At 45.7% G+C, this 22,115-nt stretch overlaps 1 protein-coding gene across 1 annotated transcript in view; it reads right to left on the bottom strand.

The window, feature by feature from the left end:
* ADGRB1 (adhesion G protein-coupled receptor B1) overlaps positions 1-22,115 on the bottom strand; it is a 288,832-nt gene that overhangs the window by 87,773 nt on the left and 178,944 nt on the right. The window lies entirely within an intron of this gene.

Here is a 22,115-nt window from a genome sequence, read left to right as displayed (position 1 = left end):
CCATATGCCCTATATACGCCCTTTTTCCCCTATAACCCTGTCCTACTAATCCCACACGCACCTTAACCCTACAACCCTGCCCCACATACCCCATATACACCTTCTTAACCCTATATCCCTTTCCCACTTATCCCATACACACTTTCTTAGCCCTATTCCCAGTCCCACATGTGCCATATGCATTTCCTTAAGCCTATAGCCCTGTCCCACTTGTTCCATGTACACACCCTAAACCCCACAGCTCTGCCTCATTTATCCCAAATACCTGTGCACAACTTGCCACCAATACATGCATGCACAACCCTAAACCCCTGTGACACCCAGCATGTTGATCCGCACGTGAGACACATGGATAAAAAATCCTACACAACCTGAACACACCTCCCCATCCCTGCAGTCCTGTCCCACATATCCCATTTATGGATGTAACACTATGGACCTAAAATACACCTCACTGCCCCCACAGCCCCACACACCCCCAATCCCCTGCTCCACACCCCATACAGATGGGTATAGACCTCTCCCAGCCCAATTCACAGCTTCACCCCTCCCATGTTCCTTCTCCAAAGACCAGGCCAGGACCCTCCTGAGCCCTTCTCAACATTCCCAGAGCTCTGGGCATGGCAGGGATGTTCCTCCCTCATGGTCAGAGGGACCTGAAGGCATCAAAGGGACAGATCCCTGCTTTCTCCTGGCATCCTTGCAGCCTGGGGAAAAGCAGCAGAATGGGGAAGGGGCCATAGATGGGGAAGTCTCCACAGTCTTCATCCCACAGTGGGGTGGTTTCATCAGGGAAAATGATTGCAGCCCCATCTCTGTGCGAGCACAAAGGGCTAAGCCAGGGAAAAGGGGGATCTGCTGCTCTGCCTCATGTGCTGGGACAGTGGGGACCCAAAACATGCTGTCATTTTCCACCCATTGCTTCTGTGTCTTGTCCATCCTATCTCCTGGGATATGGTCACTCAGGGAGTGCAGATGCAGAGATCAAGTGCAGAAATTCAGTAGATGGGGAGAAGCTCAACACCCCTGTGCATAACCTGGGCTTCACAGAAGCCTGAGACAGGATGAGGAGGCAGAGTAAAAAGGGCCATCTGCTTCCACTGAAGGGACATGGGGAAAGATGTCCCATCTCCCCAGCTGACCATCCTCAGAGGAGGGGACCTGGGCAGCAACGCCAGCAGCGAGCCCAGGGCAGATCCAGATGGAGCCAAAGCTGCTCAGCAGCCTTGGGTGCACCACAGATGGCCTGGACAGCTCCGTGCTGCTGGCTCCAGAGACCTGCCCTGAGCCTCTGACAAGTTCTTTGCAGGTCTTGACCTGGTGCAGGCTCTGAGCTGCTCCTCACACAACGATTCTGAGCCTCCCTGTGCCACCATGGCCTGGGTGACAGAGCACCAGCACGTCCTGCTCTCAGTGTCCCCTCACATCCTGTTCAACATGTGACACTGAGCCTCCCTGAATTATTTCTGGTTTGGGTTAGAGCACTGTTCATAGTTTAAAAAAAATAATAATTTTATTTTATAAAATATAAATAAAATTTTATTTTATATTTTTATAATTTTATTTTATAAAATATAAATAAATTCATTTTTATATTTTTATATTTTTATTTTATATAATATAAATAAATTTATATTTTATATTTTTATATTTTTATTTTATTTTATAAAATACTTTATTTTATTTTTATAAAATAAAAAAAATTAATTTTACTGCAGAAGTTGTACTCAATACACAGAATTTTTTTTTTTTTTCTGGTGCTCAGCCACATTTTTAAATATATGGACCCTACTAAATGTCTGAATGTCCTATCCCTGGGAGTGCCCAAGGCCAGGTTGGATGGGGTTTGGAGCATCCTGGTCTAGTGGAAGGTGTCCCTGCCTGTGGCAGAGGGTAGGAACTAAATAATCTTTAAGGTCCCTTCCAACCCAAACCATTCTGTGCTCCCATGCTTCTCCACCCATCCATCTCATGGGGCATAAATCTGTCTTCTCTGGATCAGCAGCTCCTCACATGATTTTCTCTGAGCTGTCACATCATTTCAGACCCTGGCACTGTTCTTTGCTCTCTTTCATGAACCTTCTGACATCCCCCAACACCCTTTTTGGAAGGGACCAGGAGATCCAAGGCCAGTCTCATGGGAAATCTGAATTCTGTATTCTCCCCCTCTATGTGCTGCTCGTATTTCCAAGATCTGCATTATTGAGTTGTTCTGTTTATCCACTGTCACTGAGAAAAACGCCTTATTTATGATGTGTACAAATAATGATAAATTTCCAAACTCCAACAACCAGTTCTGTATTCTCCTAGAAAGTATTAATTTAGCTTGACAAAAATCTATTTTCCATAAGTTGATTGCTATTAATGCCTCTGTTTTAATGAGCATGCTATTATTCAATTATAATCATAATATTACCCACAATCCCTAAACTTTTGGATCCAATTTGAGATGGATATTGTGCCTAAGACAGATGTGAGGCTGCTGTGCTTACACACACATGCTTCTCTCTCCAGATTTGGGGAACTCTTCCACCTGTCTTTTCCTAAAGAGCAATGATGCCAAATTAGTCTTAACCTGCTCTTTTAAAACCCTCAAGTTCCAAATTGCTCTGTCTTGTTACTCTTGCATACATCTCACTTTGCTGGATGATGTATAGCAGGTTTTCCAGCTGCTGGTGTAATGAAAAGTATTTCATTAGGCTGGGATGTGGATTAAGGAACCAGGCTCTCTTCCAATTACAGAATACAGGCGTTTATTGAAATTCCTGCATTATTATAAATAAATCTGTCATTTCCAGCTAGTAACAAACCAATACCATCAGGATTTATTATGGGCTTAGTAGACTCTGAATTTTGCTTTTTATTCAGTTTTGCTGGTCTGGAGAATAAAATTCCTATACTTTTCCTTTTTTTTTTTTTTCTTATATTTTTCAAGCTTTTAATTTGCATTGCTTGCTGTCAATTTATCCTTTGTCCAGATTTCCACAGCAGCTTTGACTTTCCCTCTATAACAGACTGTTGTGTTGTTTGGGTTTTTTTTGTAGATGTTGGTGCATTTGGCTTGTGGTGGGGTTTTTTTGTTAGCTGAGGGTTTTTTAGTGCTCTTTGTCATTTATGGTTTTGAGGATATCTAGAAAACTGCTTTTAAAAGGCTCCTAATGATAGAATTTTGGAATCCTAGAATGGTTTTGGAAGGGACTTTAAAGATCACCTTTATCCAACCTCCTGCCATGGGCAGAGACACCTCCCATTAAACCAGACTCCTCAGTGTCCCACTCAACCTTGGACACTTCCATGGATGGGACACCCACAGTTTCTCTGGAAAACTGGTGTCAGCACCTCTCTGCTCTCACAGGGAAGAATTTCTTCCCAATATCCCATCTTACCCTGCTCTCTGTCAGTTTAAAGCCATTCCCTGTGTCCTGTCACTCCAGCCCTTGTCCAAAGTCCCTTTCCAGCTCTCTTGGAGCCCCTTTGGGCACTGGAAAGGGCTCTGAGATCTCCCTGGAGCCTTCTCTTCTCCAGACTAAACAACCCCAGGTCATCCAGCCTGTCCTTTCATCCTTAACTCTACCCTCAGCTTTTTTTTCTGTCTTTTTTTCTGCCTTTCTCAACAAATAGAAATGCTTAAATCTCCCATTTTTAGGGCATCAAATTTGTGTACATTGCCACACACAGACACCCCCTGCCCCAAGGAACCCGAACTCTCTTCAAATGTGGGAATACATTTGCCCTCACATCACTTCCAATCCCAAAGCCCAGCTTTACTCATTTACCAGCTTTCAAAGTAGACTAGGACAGATCTGAGCCATACATCAACAGAAGTAACCTCATCCAAAAAGAAGAAAAAAAAATAAAGAAGGAAAATAAATCAGAAAACCAACAAGAACAGGAAACCCCAGGGAAAGTATCAGAAAACAAATAACACTCCCCAGATGCTGTGCCTGGTCTCACACTCCCATGGCAGAAAAGCTGACAGAACAGCACTGAATGCAATATCAGGATAAAATCTATCCAGGGCCAAAGTCACACTTGGCACAGCCTGAAATCCATTTCTAGATGCACACAGAAAGTGCACAGTGATATTGAGGCAAGAAAAAAATTAAAAATTAAAATAACCACCTTTTGCTCTTCAAAGACCTGGTCTGGTTCCTGCTTATTTATTCTGTTGGACTCAAAGAAAGCAACTGGATCAAAGCCATCCAGTTCTTGCTTTAAAAGCTGCTATAAATCACATAAAGGATGGGTGATGTGGATGTGCTGAGTCAGGAACTTGGTGTAAATCACCTCAGAATAAGTCCAGCTACATCTTTTAATGGGAAACGAAAATCTGGCCTTCATTACTACCACTGATTATTAATTAATTAGTCATTACCAGTCATTAAACCACTCAAATGCTCCAAAGACCATGTTCATTCCTCTGGTTTTAATATCCTCAGAAGAATAACTTTTCTTTCATCCTTTCCTTCCTCATTCCAAATCTCCCTAATTACCTCTTCTCATTGCCCTGCAACCCTTTGGATGCGAACACCTCTGCACCCTGTGGGGATGGAGCTTGGAGATGGGTTGGGAAAACCAATTTGGAGGTAGGAGGATGTGGGAGAAGAGCCAAGAGCCTCCTCTCACTGATTCCCAGTGTGGATGTAGAATCCTGGAATGGTTTGTGTTGGAAGGAATCTTAAAGATCATCTTGTCCCAGCCCTGACATGGGCAGGGACACCTTCCACTATCCCAGGGTGCTCCAAGCCCTGTCCAACTTGGCCATGGATAATTCCAGGAATGGGGCAGCTTCTCTGAACATCCTATGCCAGGGCCTGGTGAATTTATTCCTTGTATCTGGTCTGAATCTCCCCTCTTTCAGTTTAAATCACTCCCCCTTGTCCTGTCACTCCATTCTCTTGTCCCAAGTCCCTCTCCAGCTCTCCTGGAGCCCCTTCAGGAACTGGGGCTCCAGCCCTTGGAGCATTTCCATGGTGTCCTCTGGACTCATCCAGCACCTTCATGTCCTTCTGCTATTGGAAGTCCCAGAGCTGGATTCGTTGTTCCAGGTGAGGTCTCACAATAATTCCTTGTGATTTTGTGTTGTCTCATTCATGGTTTGTGACTGTTTGAGCCTGTCCAGCATCACCTGCTGCAGATCCCAGACTCAGTACCACTAAAAAAGATCTAAAGGGATTTCTCCAAGGTCCAGGGAAACACATCTGAGTGAGTTTTGGTCTTGCTGGTTGCAGATACCTGCCCAGGTGCCAAGCTGGGAGAGCTGGGAATGTCCAGATAGTGTTTGGTTCAACCATCAAGTATTACCAAAGACCTTATAGTTCAGTGCAGACTTGAAATCCTTAAACTCAAATTTCAGAATTCAATCACTGGATTTTGCCGTCTAAAGATTATTTCACTGGCAGCAATTCAAATTACAAAGCAGATAGATTGAAAAAGGGCATGTTTCACATTTGAATGCAAAATTCATTCACTTTGGGCCTGATGAAAAGCTCTGGAAGACAATGGGCTATTAATGAACAGGTCCATAAGGGGAGGAACATTTGTGTGTTCGTGTGTGCCTGCCTGTAGGTTCAGGTTTCATTTGTAAAGCAGTAGAAAAGCCTTTGATTCTGCCAAAAAATACACTGGATTTGTGCTGGGAAATCCGTGCTCAAAGCTCAGAGGCAAAGAAAAGGAGCAGAATTTGAGTTCTTCACAAATATTGAATCCAGGTACGCTAATAAGGGAGCGGAATTATTTCCAGGCGGTCTCCAGAGTGGAGGCAAGAAAGAGGAAACTCCACTAAAGGGAAAACGTGGGCAGAATATTAGAGGAGAGTGTAGTCAGAGTGATTACAACCCAGTCAAAGGAATTGTAGAAATCCCCAAACCAGACTGGCGTGAAAAACGTTGTATGGGGAGGGTGAGCAGGGAACCTGACAAGTTGGTTCTGTCTCCAACGTCCGTGGTCAGATTTATCTCCGGTGTAATTCCAATGATGCTGCACAGGAAAATGTCTCACCATATGTTACAACATGACTCTGAACATCATTTGAGCACTTGATGGGGAAAAGCAATTAAGCACTGTCTTGTAGATTTAAACAGGAGCTAAGCACACGCTCAAGGACTTTTTCAAACAGAAATGCTGCTCTGAAAGGGAATTTGCACAAATGGAAAGCTTTTTTTGTTGTGGGAAGAGCCACGGAGCAGAGAGTTTTTAAAATTGGGGGAGATGTTTGAGATCTGAAAAATACAAGGAATCTTCAGAAGTTTTCCCCAACCCAACCAGCTCTGTGGTTCTCTGACTGTTCTTGTTTCACGTGGGCCATTCCCCCTTCTCCAACCAGGCGAGTGCTTGGCACGGGTCCAGCTGGCAGATTGATTATTAATTTGGAGAACAAACCAGAGATGAAGTCAAAGTTAATCCTTTTTGTGGGATTCCCAAAAGCAATTTTCATTTCCAGCCAAAGGCTGCCCCAAAGCACCTTTCAGACACTTTGGCTCTGCACAATAGCCCGAGATGCAAAAAAAACCCCTGCAATCATATTTCTGCAAAAAGTGTGTCAGAGTCACTGTTTGTGCAGGACCTCAGGGCTGAATTAAAGAGTAGATGGTTCCTAAGAGAAGGGGACATGAAAAGGCTTACAGCTTTGGAAAAAAATAGGCTGATTAAAAATAAAATAAAATAAATCTTTGATTGGCTGCTAAAGCAGTAACAAAGGATCTCATGCCAGAGAGGTAAATGCTGAAATTCATTAAACACTAAGCTAAATGTGGGTTTAAATCAATCTTTAACACTGCAGCTGCTTGGAATGTTTTGAACACCCTCAGTACCAGAGCAGTGATCACTCTTTGCTTAGTTGAGACCTTCCTAAGGACTAAATAAAACCAGCAAAACTCTTTCACAGGGGTCATTCTGTTATCCAAGAGATAATTTTCCCTTTCTGTGATCAATCCCCTGGTTCAAAGACAGGCTGAGCTCTCAGTTATGCTGCTGAAAATCCTGAGAGACATCTCACACATCCAGCAAGGCAGTGTAGGCTTATTGGAGCAAAACCAACCCTCCTGGAAAAATCCTGCACTTCTGAGCCTCTGAATTTGAAATGTACCACAAGTTTGGTAAATCCGTGTGGCTCAAAATGAAATCTGAAGTTCCAATGAAATAAAGGATGGCCCACCAATATCCCTACATTCATTTAAGGAAATCAAAAGTCATCAACCTTATTTAGCTCAAAACCAAGAAAGCCAAATGTGTCCTGGGCTCCTGCGCTGGATCCCCATGGTGTGGGCAGGTCAAGGGAAAGCATTGTCCCTCTACTCTGGTGAGACACAACCTGGAGTGCTGAATTCAGTTCTGGGATCCTCAGCACAGGAAAAATGTGGTCCTGTTGGAATAAGTTCAGACGAGGCCATGGAGATGCTCCAGGGGCTGGAGCCCCTCTGCTCTGGAGCCAGGCTGGGAGAGCTGGGAATGTCCAGCTCCAGGGAGACCTTAGAGCTCCTTCCAGGGGCTCCAGCAGAGCTGGAGAGAGAATTTGGACAAGGGAATGGAGTGACAGGGCAAAAGAAATTATTTAAAACTGAAAGAGGAGAGATTCAGACTAAATAGAAGGAAGAAATTCTTCCCTGAGAGAGTGGTGAGGCCCTGGCACAGGGGTGACCAGAGAAGCTGTGGCTGCTCCATCCCTGGAATTGTCCAAGGCCAGGTTGGATGGGGCTTGGAGCAACCTGGGACAGTGGAAGGTGTCCCTGCCCATGGAATGAGATGATTTTGAAGGTCCCCTCCAACCCAACCCATTCTATGAGAAGGAAACTGAGGCACACAAAGGAGATATGAATGGATGCAGACCTATAAGAGGGCACTCACAGAGCTCGGATATTTGGAATTAGCAGTCAATACTTTCACACATCCCTTAGCTGAGTTTCCTGGTTTCTTTACAGAAATAAATAAATAAATAAATAAATAAATAAAACCTCAACAACCAAAACCACTATAAAACTTCCTGCTAAACTACTCAGATTACTCAGTTTCCTTACAAGTTTTGCTTGGCACTGGTGGCCTTTACTCACCTCTACCCCAGGAGCACTGGCACTACCTCTACCCCAGGCTTGGCACTGAACAGAACAATATTCTGTCAGTCTAAAAAGATCAATAATCAGAGTAGCAGCTATTATTAAATTAGCTCTTAAAAAAAAATATATATATATATATAAAACAATGAAAATGGAAAATGTGGAAAAGGAAGAAAAAGCATAATCTTGAGCCAGTTAGTTGGTGCAAGGAAAATGAAACCAGAGCAGAAATATTAACTTGATTTTATTTTTCAGAGACCCCTAATTCAAGGTGTTTGGAGTGATTTCCTTCAGGAATCACAGAGGCAGAATTAAGATAACAGTGATTTAAGAAAAGATTTGTGATCTGTGGGAAATTAGGAATACTTCAGATTTCCTCTTTATATATGTGTGGGAGAGAGGAATGGGAAAAGATATAAGGAGGTGACAAGCAAGCCCTTTGCCCAGCTGTGAATTCATGAGCACAGCACACTGAATTGCAGCATTTTCAGGGGAAAAGGTTATTTTCTATCTGCAAATTAGGCCCATAAAAAAAAAAAAAAAGAAAAATAAGAAACAGCCCATATGCAGCCTCTAGTCTGAAGCCTTAATTAACATAAACAATGTTCAAACACACAAAGAAATAGATATTACCATTGAAATAAAGCATATGGCTGGCTAAATACCCCGAAGATTATCTGGAGATAATCTTTTCAGGCACCACAAGTGCAGCTGATGCTGAGCTCTAATGATTCTCATCACAAGGCCAGGCCAATCCCACCAGAGAGGGAGCTCAGCACTTCCCACCATCATCATCCTCCTGGGCTTGCATCCTGCCTTTCAAATCCAGAGCTTGTGGTGGAGAATTAATGAGCATTTTCCCTCTTTACAGCCCTGCCCACTGCTCCAGAAGAAGGTCTGAAATGCAGGAATCATCTCTTGAAGGAGAAATTTGTGCCATGGCTTGGTCTCCAAGCAGCTGCTTCAGTCAGGGTTGTGTTAGGTGGGGATTGGAGCAGCTTGGTTTGGTGGAAGGTGTCCCTGCTCATGGTAGGGGGTTGGAACTGGGTGATCTTTAAGGTCCCTCCCAACCTAAACCATGGTTTTATGGAAGGGTGGGATAGGGGAGAAATTTGCCACTGGGCCCACAGCCAATTTTCTTGTGTTCCCATGCCAAAGTTCTTTCCCACAGGACAGATATTTCATTGGGATGAGCCCCCAGAAGGGCTCCTCTGTCCCACCCAATATTCCACTGAACAATCCTGAAAATGGGTCAGAATTTTCATACGGAAAATGTGACACCACAGCCCAGGCAGAGGAGGAATGGAGAAACCAAAGGCACTCAGCCTTGTGTCTCTAAATCAGAAATGAGCATGGAAGTCCCTGTGAGGTGTCACAATGTTCCAAACCAGCTCAAAAGCCCCTGATCACAAAATTCGGGGGAATTCCTTCCTGACCCATCCCTAGAAGTGTCCAAGGCCAGGCTGGATGGGGTTTGGAGCAACCTGGGATAGTGGAAGGTTCTGTCCCATGGCAGGATTGGAACTGGGTGATCTTTAAGAACCCTTCCAACCCAAACCATTCTGTGATTGAATTACCTCAGTTCTAGTGGTTGTTTAATAATTACAAATCTGGTGGCTCCCACAGCACCTAGTTAAAATCAGAACTTGAAGTATCATGTGGGAGGGTTTTTTTGTTTGTTTTGGTTTTGAGGTTTTTGTTTTGTTTTGTTTTCTGGTTTTGTTTTGTTTTTCTTTTTTGGAGATTTTTTTTTCTGTAAGGCATATTCAAAGTCTTTTTGTCCTGTGTATTTTTTTTCCTTTAAAAGAATGACATTTTCCAGCTCCTCTACAGAACCCTGTGAAACAGAAAAGCCAACAGCTCCCTATAATCCCTTAGCTTTGTGGCTTTAAGAAGAAAAAAGGAAAATAATTCTCATATTTAGTCACACTGCAAAACCTGCCATCATCAGGTCAGCTCATGGCAGTGGCTGCAGAAGATGACCTTGGACTGCTTCCATGGAATCATCAAATCATGGAATTGTTAATTTTGGAAAAGATCCTTAAAATTATCAAATCCGACCATGAACCAGCACCATGTACACTACTAAACCACATCCTCAAGTGCCACATTCACACATTTTTTTATCTCTCCCATGGATGGTGTCTCCACCACTTCCCTGGGCAGCCTTTTCTAATGCTTGACCACCCTTTCCATGAAGAAATTTTTCCAAATATCCAAAATCTCCACTGGTGCAACTTGAAGCTGTTTCCTCTCATCCTGTCATTTGTTACCTGGGAGAAATATCTGACAGCCACATCACTACAAATTCCTTTCAGTCTGTTTCCACAACAGATCAACAATTTATTCATCCAGGTCTTTATCCTCTGCACTTAAATTTCTTATTGTCATCCAGAGCCAAAAACACCTTTACAGTATTTTTGGAATCCCTTCAGTGTAAGAAATCTGAGCCATAACTCCTAGATTAGGAGCTGTGAGTAAGATTGCAAATAAGATTTATAAATAAAATAAAAATTGTGCAACATTCTAAATAAATTTTATAAATAAGATATATTTTGAGGTAAAGATGCCCCATTGGATCTTTTCTGCTACCAGAGTATCAGAACAATAAAAAATAGAGAATCATCAAATAGTTGGGTTGAAAAAAATGTTTAAGTCACACTGATAACACAGAACTACAAAAACCTACCACTAAACTGTGTGCCACATCTACACATCTTTTAATTCTCCTCAGTGTTGGTGATTCAACCAATTCCCTGTCTTGCATGAACTCGTTGGGTTTCAAGATCACCTTGGGAAAAAGGCAAAACCAGAAGCTACTGTGAAAATATTGTAAGCAGAGGTTGGGACCTTCTGAAGCCGACTTTTCCAAGTGGAGGGAAGTGTATCAGTGGGACAAAAGGGGGATGGAAAGATGAGCAGGAGGACGGCTGCTCTCATTATCATACAGGGCTGCCTTCCAGCAGAGGACAAGGTGAGAGCAGCGAGTGATGGATCTGCCTCCCTCCCACCCCTGTGTGACATTCACAGCTGCTTATCCAGGTATTGCAGGATACTTCCCTCCAGGGGCAGCTCCTCTGGTGTCCTTGAGCTTGCATGGAAATGTTTTGGCAGGTCCTGCATGGCAAGAACAGGAGCCAGGGCTGGGCTGTTGTCCCCTTGTTGTACTGCCCTGCAGGACCCTCCTGAAATTGCCTGTTTGAGCAAAGGTGTTGTCTGCATGTTGCCGCTGGACACAAAGTTGTTCTGCTCCCTCCCTCAGCTTCCATGTCAGCTTTCCTGCTATAATTTCCCAATTACCACAAGATGCCAGAGCCCTGGGGATGGTTTTGCAGTTATTCCCTTTCCAGCTAGGAAGGATCAAACTGGATCATGGTCCAAAAGATGGGACTCTGCTTTTCTGTTTAGAAAAGGATGCGGCTTCACATCAGGAATTAACCTGCAGCTGGTCCAGGCAATCCTCTTTCTCTGCCCTGAATAACAGCCAGTCATCTTGTAATCACTTCTGAGAAACTGGGAAATTTTCCTGTTTTCACAGAAAACAACAACCAATGCACCCAAGGGATGAGCAGCAGCTTTGTCACATGTACTGAAAATATTCCAGGGAAAATCCTCCAAGGAACTGAGTGCATTAGCAGGACCCACCATCTCCTGCACCTGGACATTGTTGTACCATGCTCAAGCCTCGTGGGAAAGATGGGAAGAATGGGAAAACAAGGTAGGGAATGATTTTGCTGAGCATAGCAGGTGCCAATAGAAATGTAGGACATTGCAGCCAGCAGTGAACAAGCTGGAAACGCTCCCTTTGGCTGCTCAAGGATGTACAAATGCACTTGGATTAAAGGCTGGGAGAGCAATGCAAACACCTGGGAGGAGATGTCTCACTCACACCCTCTGTTCTCACATGTCCTGTTCACTGCTCAGCACTTCCAACTCCATGGATGGCCCCAACTGAGCCTAAAATCCCTCAGAGCCCCCAGACCAGCCCTCAGCCAGAGCTCTGGGGAGCAGAAGGATTGACGTGACCCCCACCATCACCCCATGGGTGCTCACACCAAACCCTGGCAATGGTTTGGGGATTTTGGTATTGTCCACTTGGGGATTTTGAACCCAAAATCTCTGGTGCATGGGGCTGAAAGGAGAGAGGGAGATGAAAGTTTGTTGCTAGCTCTGAACAGAGAGCCTGCAAGTCCCAGCTCTGGTCCAGATCTCCTGTCCCTTGTACCCTCTGTTTTTCAGCTTCCCCCTCTCTGAAATATCCATCCTGATGCTCTTCCCAGCTTTCCATGGCAAAGCCAGGGATGGAGGCAGGCAGATTGCCTCCTGTCTATCTCGAAACAGCACTTCCCAAAAGAGCAAACAAACAGTGCTGCCAACATCCCAGCCCTGTCTCCAAGAGCACAGGAGGCCCCAGGGCCAGGTTGGGAAGAAGGATGGCTCTCCTGCTACCAAAACCCCAGCTCCAGGGGATGCTGCTTCTCAGAAACCTAAATCAGAACATTTTAATGGCTGAGCACAGGGCTAGAGGATAGAGAGACAAAGAAAAATAAATCAGGCGGATGACAGAGGGGCTGGGAAAGAGAGGAGGTAGCAGACGGTAAAAGAAATTAAATCAAGAAGCAAAATTAAGGTGCTGCAGGCAAAGATGAAGATGGTGGATTAAAGATTAACCGTAACCAAAATGGAAATGTGGCCCTTTAAAAGTACAAATTGCTTCAATGCATTTCACAAAACCCACTCAAATCTCCTAAGAATAAAGTTTTCACAGATGCAGCTGGATCACAGTGACAGAGATATCTGGACCTAAGAACTCTGGATGGCTTCACACCATCAAGTTAAAAGCAAAGGGAAGGCAATCACCCTAAAATACTGAAAGCCCTGCACTGAAGTAAAGGAGAGGGGATGCAAGCAGTTGTTAGAAAGGGTTTGGCACTGTGAAGATAAATTCTGGGGGTGTTTTCAAGTTATTCTGAATCCAGGGGAGCTGCTGAGCCCTTTGGGGCTGTCTGCTCACCAAGCATTTCCTAATTTATTCCTGCCAGCTACCTCCAAGGGAACGGTGGGTGAGGTCCACGTGGGAGTGCACCTTTCACACCTGCTCCTTCACAGCCCAAAGGAAGAGACAACTCAGCCAACATCCCCATCAAAGTGGAGCAGGTGGAGCAGGTTCAGCCCTGGGCTCCAGCCCTGGGAGCAGAGGATCCTCATCCCATCACAGCACATCAGGTTTTTGCACTGCTGCACATTCCCGTTCCGGGATCGCCGGGAGAAAGGTCTCTCATGCATTGCCACCTCCTTTTAGCACCAGCAACTCACATTTTCCACTGCAGCATCTAAGACCCTGTTCCTGGGAGAGTGAAGGGGGTGGAGGAACTGGATGAGGTGGTGATGTTCAGTTTTTAAAACCCTGAGGTGCTTTTTTCAAATGATGAGAGTTTCCTGGGTGATACAGATTTAGGAGCACCCACAAAAGAAGCATGGAATGCTTTGGGTTGGAAGGGGCATTTCAAGCTCATTGTAATGAGCAATGACCAAATTAGACCAGGCTGCTCAAAGCTGCATCCAACCTGACCTTGGACACTCCCAGGGATGGGGCAGCCATGACCTGCCTGCGTGAACCTGTCCCTTATGGTGCAACCCTTCTCCTGGCACAAACACAGCCTTGAGCCTCCCTGTTCCTGGCAGGATTCCCATGAGCAGAACCTCAGGGAAACATCAAAATCAAACTCAACATGTACTTCAAGCCTCCAGCAGGACATCAGAGAGCTCTGAGCCAGGTGAGAGTAGGACAACACAGGTACACACCCACACACGGACATGGGGATGCTGCTCTGAAGATGAGAAGGTTTAGTCAGTGTGAGCTCAGCTCGCTGCGCTTTTTTCCCTGCCACGGCTTTCCTTTGGTCCTTCCTTTCCCTTTGGCCTCCTTTTCCTCTGCGCTCCACGAAATGAGCATTTCATGGGAGCAGAGCAGCCAAGTGAAGCTGAGCTGGCAGCTCCTTGAATGCATGGAATGCCTCCCTCGTTCCCAGCTCGAATTTCGGAAAGCAACATCTGCCTGCTCCTGAAGGTCATTTGGATCCTGGATCGGGGATGCTGCACCACCTCCTCATTGCTATGCTGTGCCTGGAGCAGCCATAAATGTCCTGTCACATGAAATGCTGCTTCATTACAAGTTTTGGGAGGGAGGGGACAAATAAAATGCAAAGCAAACAGCAAAAAAACACTCTGATGGGACCAGTGTGATTCCTGGGTGTAGAAAAGAATCCAGAGGTTTTGCTTTAGATTTCCACTTGTACAAGGGGAGAAAACCTGTGGGAAATCGAGATGATGCTAATGCAGTGAGGGGGCTGGTGCAGCCATGGCTAAATAAACGCTAATAAATAAATAAATGCCGATGTTTAGGATTGCGCTGCCCCCTCTCCTTGAACACGCCGTCCCAGCCCTCCTGGGGGCTGATCTGATGTTGTCTCACCAGGGGGGTCGATGTAAACATTTCCCTGGTGGGCAGGGCCCGGGTGGATCAGAGGGAAGAGGGTGAGATCCCTGGGGAGGAGCGGGAACACAGTGAGGAAGCTGGATTCAGGCTGCTGGGAACGGTACCCTGTCACAGCTTGGCAGCTGTGAGGATGCAGGGATGGAGGGATGCAGGAATGCAGGGATTCAGGGATGCAGAGATTCAGGGATTCAGGGATTCAGGGATGCAGGGCTGCAGGGATTCAGCAAAGCAGAGGATTGTCGTGAAGCTGGAAAACAGCACAGCAAACTTCCCTTCTCCAGCCCGCACGGGCAGGAGCTGCAAACACAAATCAAGCTCCAGACCTGCAAAGCTGGCAGAGGTTTTCCTGCAGGAAGGTTTCTCCTGCCACACAATCCCAGTGGTTTTAAGTAGACTGCATGACTGGGTCTGCTCTAATTCTTGCTTTTCTGCCATGGATGTCTGGGAGGAAAGGCATGGAGCCACAGCAGCCCAGCAATTTTGCAAGGAATAAGGAGCAGGTGCTGAGCAGAGCCACACGGCTCTGCTTGTGCTTTTCTCAGGAAAACAGGTCACGGGGGAGGAGGGGGAGTCCTTTCCCAGCTTTGCTACTGCAAATGTATTTAACCAAAGCCATGCTGGTGCCCAAACACTCTGCTGGCCCCTCTGGAGCTCATGCAAAGAGGGATTGCCATCAAAACCTTTTAAAGCCACTTTCTGCTAAGGAAAAGTGGCTTGCAGAGATACAAGCTGGTGGAAGCCTTTCTACTCCCAGTAATATTTCTTCATTAGGCTTTCTCCTCTCTCCTCCCCATCCTGCTGTGTCTCTGTACATCTGGAATCAGAAAGGACAGAGAGTTCCCCAAAAATCCCAGGCAGTGGACTTGGCTTTTGTTCTATTCTATTCTATTCTATTCTATTCTATTCTATTCTATTCTATTCCACTCCACTCCACTCCACTCCACTCCACTCCACTCCACTCCACTCCACTTCCCTCCCACTTTCAGTGACACCCCTACGTTCAGCCACCCACCTTTCCCAAACTGGACAGATGTTGCAGCATCTGTGCAAGCTCACACTCAACTGTCTGCTTTGCTTTTTGTGCTGAGGTTCAGCTGAGGTGCACTGACAGGTTTGGGAGAGCATTCATCCCAAAGGGAATTTCTGACTTCCCACTTAGTGAGGAGATGTAGAATATTCCTCAGCTAATTAAATACTTGCCAATTATAAGGCAGCACCAATGATGACTGTGCTGGCTAAGGCAATTTTTACTGAAAAATGTCTCTGCTGTCCTGTCTGGGCTTTGCAGCACCGGGAGTGGCCTTTATTGCAGGAATTGCTGATGGTGCAGCAGCAGGCACAGTCCTAGGGGTGAAATGTCCTTTATTTTCTCCCCCCACAACCTGCCCAGCACTAAAACGCACATAAACCAGTGCCAAACACATCTATCTCTGCCTCCTCCCTTGGCAGGGTGATCATTTCAGCCCTTCCTCTGCACCTCCTGCAGACCTGAACAGATTCCCTGGACTCTGCTTCCACACTGGAACACCCTTCCAGAGGGAAAACCAGCTCCTGCTGCTCCAAGGCTTGTGGTGCAGGGAGCAGGGCTGGGTCTGTAGCTCCCAAGCTGGGAAATTCAGAAGTCCCCATGAGCCTCACTGATCTCTCATGGATGAAGCCAATAACAGCTGAATGCACTCAACCCTCCTGGCACTCTCTTTGCCAGGGCCCAGGGGAGGCAGGGAGCATGGGGATAAAGCCAGGCAGTATCACCATCACTGATGAAATGCAGATGAAATCCCAGCAGGAAACTTTTATCCTCTGGCTCAGGAGTGCTCGGTGCCAGGGTGCTTCCTCCGAAATCCAAGCTGGCACCTGGAGCCAGGGATCTCCAAAGGAGGAGATCAGATTGCAGAGGGTGGGAAAAGGGAGATTCCTGCTGCTGCAGCTCCTTCCATCCCAGTCAGGAAGGTGGGCAGAGGGGAATGTCCAGAGGAGGGAAGCAGATAAACATCAGAATAAGGAATAAAGGAATAAACAGTGAAGATTTTACAGAGAAGAAACTTTCTGGAGCCACCAAGGAAGCAGAACAAGTCGGGGAGAGAGACTGAGAGTCTAGAAATCAAGGGGGGTCTGAGTGCATGAAGAAAATTGATCAGAACATTTAATTTGACACTCAGGAGTCCTGAAATGAAAAAAAGGTGGAAACCACAGTGCTGAGGTGTAAATCTGGCTGTTTTCTCCCCAGTCCCTCCAAAATGTCCCTGCCAACACTGCTGGCTTGTGAATCAAGGTCATCCACACAGAGTGATCAGAGAGCAGACAGGTAGGTTAGGACCAAAGGGATAAAGCTGCTGGTCCCAGCCTTCACCTGCCCAAGGGTAACAGAACTGAGCAGGAAAAGTACAGTGGATGTGACAGCTCCCACTCCATCCTCCTGTTTGATCTTCCTTTCTTTCCTGAGATGACAGGAGGTGTCAGAGTGAAGGAGCGCCGCTCACAAGCTGGGGGCTCCCAGGCCACCTCTTCTGAAACATTTTCTTGGGAGGGAGGGAGGCCAGGAGGACAAAAATAAATGCTCCTTGTTCAGGGGAGCTGAGAGCAGGTCCCCGTGTCGCTCCTGCTTCAGAGCAGCAGAAAATGTTCTGAGAGTTCCTGTCAGTTCTGCTGCATTTTGAAGCCGTCTCTCCCCTGCAAGCCTCCAAAGCAAAGTGACACTTGTCATTGGACCAACACTGCTAAACCCTCCAAAAACACTAATCTGGGTAAAGGCAAATGTGAAAGAAAAGTCAGAGCTGTAAGTGACCTAGAAAAGGAGTTGTTTGGGGGTTTTTTTCAGCTCCAGTTGCAATAACAGCACGCTGAAAGCTGCGAAATGCTGGGGCATGACAGTAATAGGAGTCATGTAAGTCCTGGTTCACAGGCTGCAGCAGCAGCTCTTTGCTGGAGACAGAGCAGGCAGGACAACCTCAGCTGCCTCCCAGATCCCAGGAGGAGCTGGCAGAGCTGGCAATTAGCAAAAGCATCTTTTGCACTCGTAAACTGAGCGAGTTGGGCAGAAATGAGCAGGGAAGCTGGGAAACGCCCGGTGCTGCGATACTGTTTCTAACAACACTTGGGAGGTGCTGATGCCTGAGACATACACAGCAGCCCTCCAGAAGCGGGGGTGGAGAGGAGAATTCCTTTTATAGCTACCTGGAAAATAAAATCAAAACATTTTGTCCCACAAACAGGATATTCCTGGGAACACCGTGGTGGAATGCACCTCACTATCACTTCAAACTGAATTTTAGGAAGCATTTCTTCACACAGAGGGTTTTCTAACACTGGAACAGGCTTCCCAGAGAGGTGGTAAATGTCTTAAACCTGTCAGTGTTTGAGAGGGATTTGGAAAACCCTCCTAATAACTTTTGGATAGACCTGAACTATCCCAACTTGGTTGGGCAGTTGGAGTTGATGATTGTTTTAAGTCCCTTTTAACTGAAAATTCTATTCTATTCTATTCTATTCTATTCTATTCTATTCTATTCTATTCTATTCTATTCTATTCTATTCTATTCTATTCCATTCCATTCCATTCCATTCCAATGGCAATTCTGGGATTCTTCCCCTGCCCTGCTCCATGTGTCTCATGCAAAACATTTTCAGTCCCCCCCCTCACCCTGAGTTGTTTCTCTTGGGAATGAGCAGCAGATTCTCTCCAGGGACTCAACTTTAATGCCTGAAAAAATCCTTGGGCTGTAACACAGCCACAGCCATGTGTGTGTTTTCCCCATCCCTGCATTCACACTGGATCTCCATGTCTTGGGCTTACACTTTAGGCATCAAAAATCCCTTCCCTCCAGTACCTTTGTAGCTGAAAGATGATTTTCCCAGCCAGAACCCAGATCCTGCAGTAATATTGGACATAGGGAGCTCCTTCCACTCTCCTTGTGTGCAGCAGCTCTGGAGACACATTTTTCTTGGATTTTAGGGATTTGTATCACAGACTTCTGCCTCCCTCATCACTACCAGTAACTAAACAGTCCCTTGGAACAGATTTTAAATGTCAGAAAACTCTCCAGCGCTGTTTTGACCAATATTTGGGATACCAGGACTGGAAAAGATCTGTCTAAACACAATTCCCAGCAGCAGTGATACATTACTGCAGCTCCAATTTGAGCCGGCATGTAAGATTAAAGGTAAAGAAATTCCAGCTGACACCAAAAAATCTGCAACAGCCCTTTGCCCAGGCCCCAGCCTAGGATTATGGGTGAAAAAAAATCACATGCATATTGATAATCCCTGGGATAATCCTGTGCAGTGCCCTTGAAGCTGTCAGGAACATTGCTGAGGTTTGAAGATTGCTTCCTTAAGATTTGACATATGAGTTCTATGCACCATTAAATAAATAATAACCACAGCTAAAAAGGAATAGCATTCTCTTGGATCCCAGCTCATCTGGGCTCCTTCTCTCCCAATACAGGCCACAGTTGACTTTTATTCAAGCCACCAGCAGAGCTGTGAGAGAGGGCAGGAGAGCTGAGCTCTGGCTCTGCTCTGCTCCTCCTGGGTGACAGAGGAGAAATCACTCCCTGGGTTTCTCCTTCCCCACCTGAAAATGACACAGCTCTGGTTCTGGGGACAGCCCGTCACTCATCAGTGCAATTATGACCCTTTCCATTTTTGTCTTCTAGGGTGGCTGGTGGTGGATTGGATCCATCACCCAAAAATGAAGGGGACTGATGTCCTTCCCACCCATTTTGCTGTCTGTGATACCTCAGGTTTTATCTTTTATATTTTTCAGATTCTGTACTGCTTTAGTGTGTAAGTCTGAGCTTCATATTAGGGGATGGTGAGCTCTTTCAGTAGGGAGACAAAACAATTCCTTCTCTAGCTGGGGACCAAGGACAAATGATTGTCACCAACACCTTTTCGTGAAAAATCCTTTCTTTAGGAGTTTTCCTCCTGAGAAGCTGAGAAGCTTCAGGAACAAAACGTAAACATTTATTATCTGCTGCTGTGGAATGCAACAGGTGGATCTGTGATTGGTCTCATAGAGTTGTTTGTAATTAATGGCCAATCACAGTCAGCTGGCTTGGACTTTCTGTCTGAGACAGAAGCTTTTGTTATCATTCCTTTCTATTCTTAGCTAGCCTTCTAATGAAACCTTTTCTTCTATTCTTTTAGTATAGTTTTAATGCAATATATATTATAAAATAATAAATCAAGTCTTCTGAAACATAGAGTCAGATCCTTCATCTCTTCCCTCATCCAAGAACCCCTGTGAACACCATCACAACTGATCCAAATCTCAGGCCCAAGAGTATAAACAATGTGGACTGAAGAGAGAAAAAACAGGATGGGACTTCATAACCTAAAGCTGTAATTGGACAATTAACTCCAATATGCAAATGGACCAGAACTTATACAAGTGTGAGACCCTGTGACCAGTCGTCCATTTTATGACCATTTTGGGTTCATCCTGGATGTAGCCCTGGCTGGGCTCTTGCACTGCCCATGGTGGATCCATTGAGGCCTTCTAATAAATCCCTACTTTATTCTTTAGCTCTGTCCAGCCTCTGTTCTAGGTCAGCCTTCACAAGGCATCACCTGCACTTCCATCCTCAGCAGCAAGAAAAGCAGGAAAGGCTCTCCTCAAACCCGGGAAGATCAAGGCTTTTGCTGGGTCAGGCTTCAGGCCACCACCATAAAATCACAGAGTGGTTTGGGTTGGAAGGGACCTGAAAGATCATCCCATTCCAACCCCTTTCCACAGGCAGGGACACCTTCCACTATCCCACCTTCCCAAGCCCTGCCCAAGCTGGCCTTGGACATTTCCAGGGATGGGGCAGCCACAGCTTCTCTGGGCACCCTATGCCAGGGCCTCACCACCCTCACCCTGCCATGCACCAGGCTCTGGCACAGGGTGAATTTATTCCCTCAGAGAGAGCCAGCAAACTCCCTCCTGACATCCCACCAACATTCCGCATGTCCATTAAACCTCCTGGAGATGCAGCTCTGGCCTGAAGCAGAAGGTAGCTCTGGGAGATGAACACTCATCTTCCAACTGGTCAGCGCTGTAATTGAATTAAAGGATTTGCAAAGCCCTGGAAAGAGCCTTGACAAGTCTGAAAATCATTCTGTTCCGTGAAATTGGGCTTTCTGACCTCACTGCATCAGTTATTTTCCTGACTGAGGGGTTAAAGTGCATCCAAATAAATCTGATGGGCAGGACACAGAGGATTTGTCCTCTCCAGGAGTTTTGCTCATTGCCTTTCAGGATGGCCACTGGGAAAATCTGTCGAGCTCCACATTGATTTGGCTGTCAGAGTAGGCTGAATATTCCATGTTTTTTGCTAATCCTCTCTGCCATGGGGCTGAGAGGACATGGAGAGCTCAGGTGGATGCACAGGTTGGTGTCTCGTGCCCTCATGTGAGCAATCTCCCAGTGATGGCCTTGAGTCTCCTCATTCCACCTCATGAACACCAAAATTCACGTGGTGACATTCCCTGATGCCCACACAAAACAAAAAACACAATGGGAGCTCTTCTGGGTGACCAGTCTGACCATCAAAGTCACCTTCAGATAACCAGTTCAGTGATAAATAGGAATACTTATTTTTGCTCACCAACAGGAGCTCCTTGCTCCCAGATTCCCTGACATTTCCAGGAGCTGTCTGATGTTATTTAGCACAGCAGGCTCAGGGAAAACTGAGGCATGAAGCTTACACTGATTTGCCCAGACACACAGAAAGTTCATCATTAGACAAAGGGCTGCATCCTGGGCACTGTGGCCTCTTTTTGCTGCTGTTTTAGCAGAACATTTCATCTTCTAGCATTTCATCTTCTAGCATGGTGCACAAGCAGTCAGGTGAAAATGAACACAAGTCCTTTTCTCCTCTTTAAAACAGGGGCAAACTTTGCCCATCCTTATTCCCAGTGTGCCAGTTCTGGAACATTTTCCAGCATATCCATCAGCCCTACCTTGTCCATCCTGCCAGTCCATCACCATGGACTCAAGAACCTGCACCCTGACCATTTCTCATGGAATCCCATTATGAGAATGAGGTGTCTGGGACTGGAATGGACAAAATAGATAAAATTAGATATTAGGGAGAAATTATTTTCTGGAGGGTGGTGAGGTCCTGGCACAGGTTGTCCAGAGGAGCTGTGGCTTTCCCATCCCTGGAAGTGTCCAAGGCCAGGTTGGATGGGGTTTGGAGCAACCTGGGAGAGTGGAAAGTGTTTGTGCCCATGGAACAGGGTTGGAATGGGATGATCTTGAAGGTCCCTCTCTACTCAAACAATTTTCTGATTCTATGATGAAGCTTTATAAAAACAAAATTTATTTTGGTTGTGGTGGATACTACTGTTTCTCACTTGCTGTTCAAAGATTCATTAAAAAAATTAGGCATTTTAAGAAGTTCATCTGAACTTGCCTCAGTCTTGCAAGAAAGTTTAACAAAGAAGCCTGATGGGGAAACTTCTTCGTGTATCCTTAGCAAAGATAAAACATAAAACATAAAACATCACCTGCTCAAACATCTACCTAGTACTGATGGTCTGGGCTTTGTCCAGCCCTGGTCCTGAGGCACTTGTGGTCA

The sequence above is a fragment of the Ammospiza caudacuta genome, chromosome 1 (genome assembly GCF_027887145.1).
Source record: "Ammospiza caudacuta isolate bAmmCau1 chromosome 1, bAmmCau1.pri, whole genome shotgun sequence".
NCBI lineage: Eukaryota > Metazoa > Chordata > Aves > Passeriformes > Passerellidae > Ammospiza > Ammospiza caudacuta.
The sequence above is the reverse complement of the archived record's forward strand: the minus strand, read 5'-3'. Positions and strand labels throughout refer to the sequence as shown.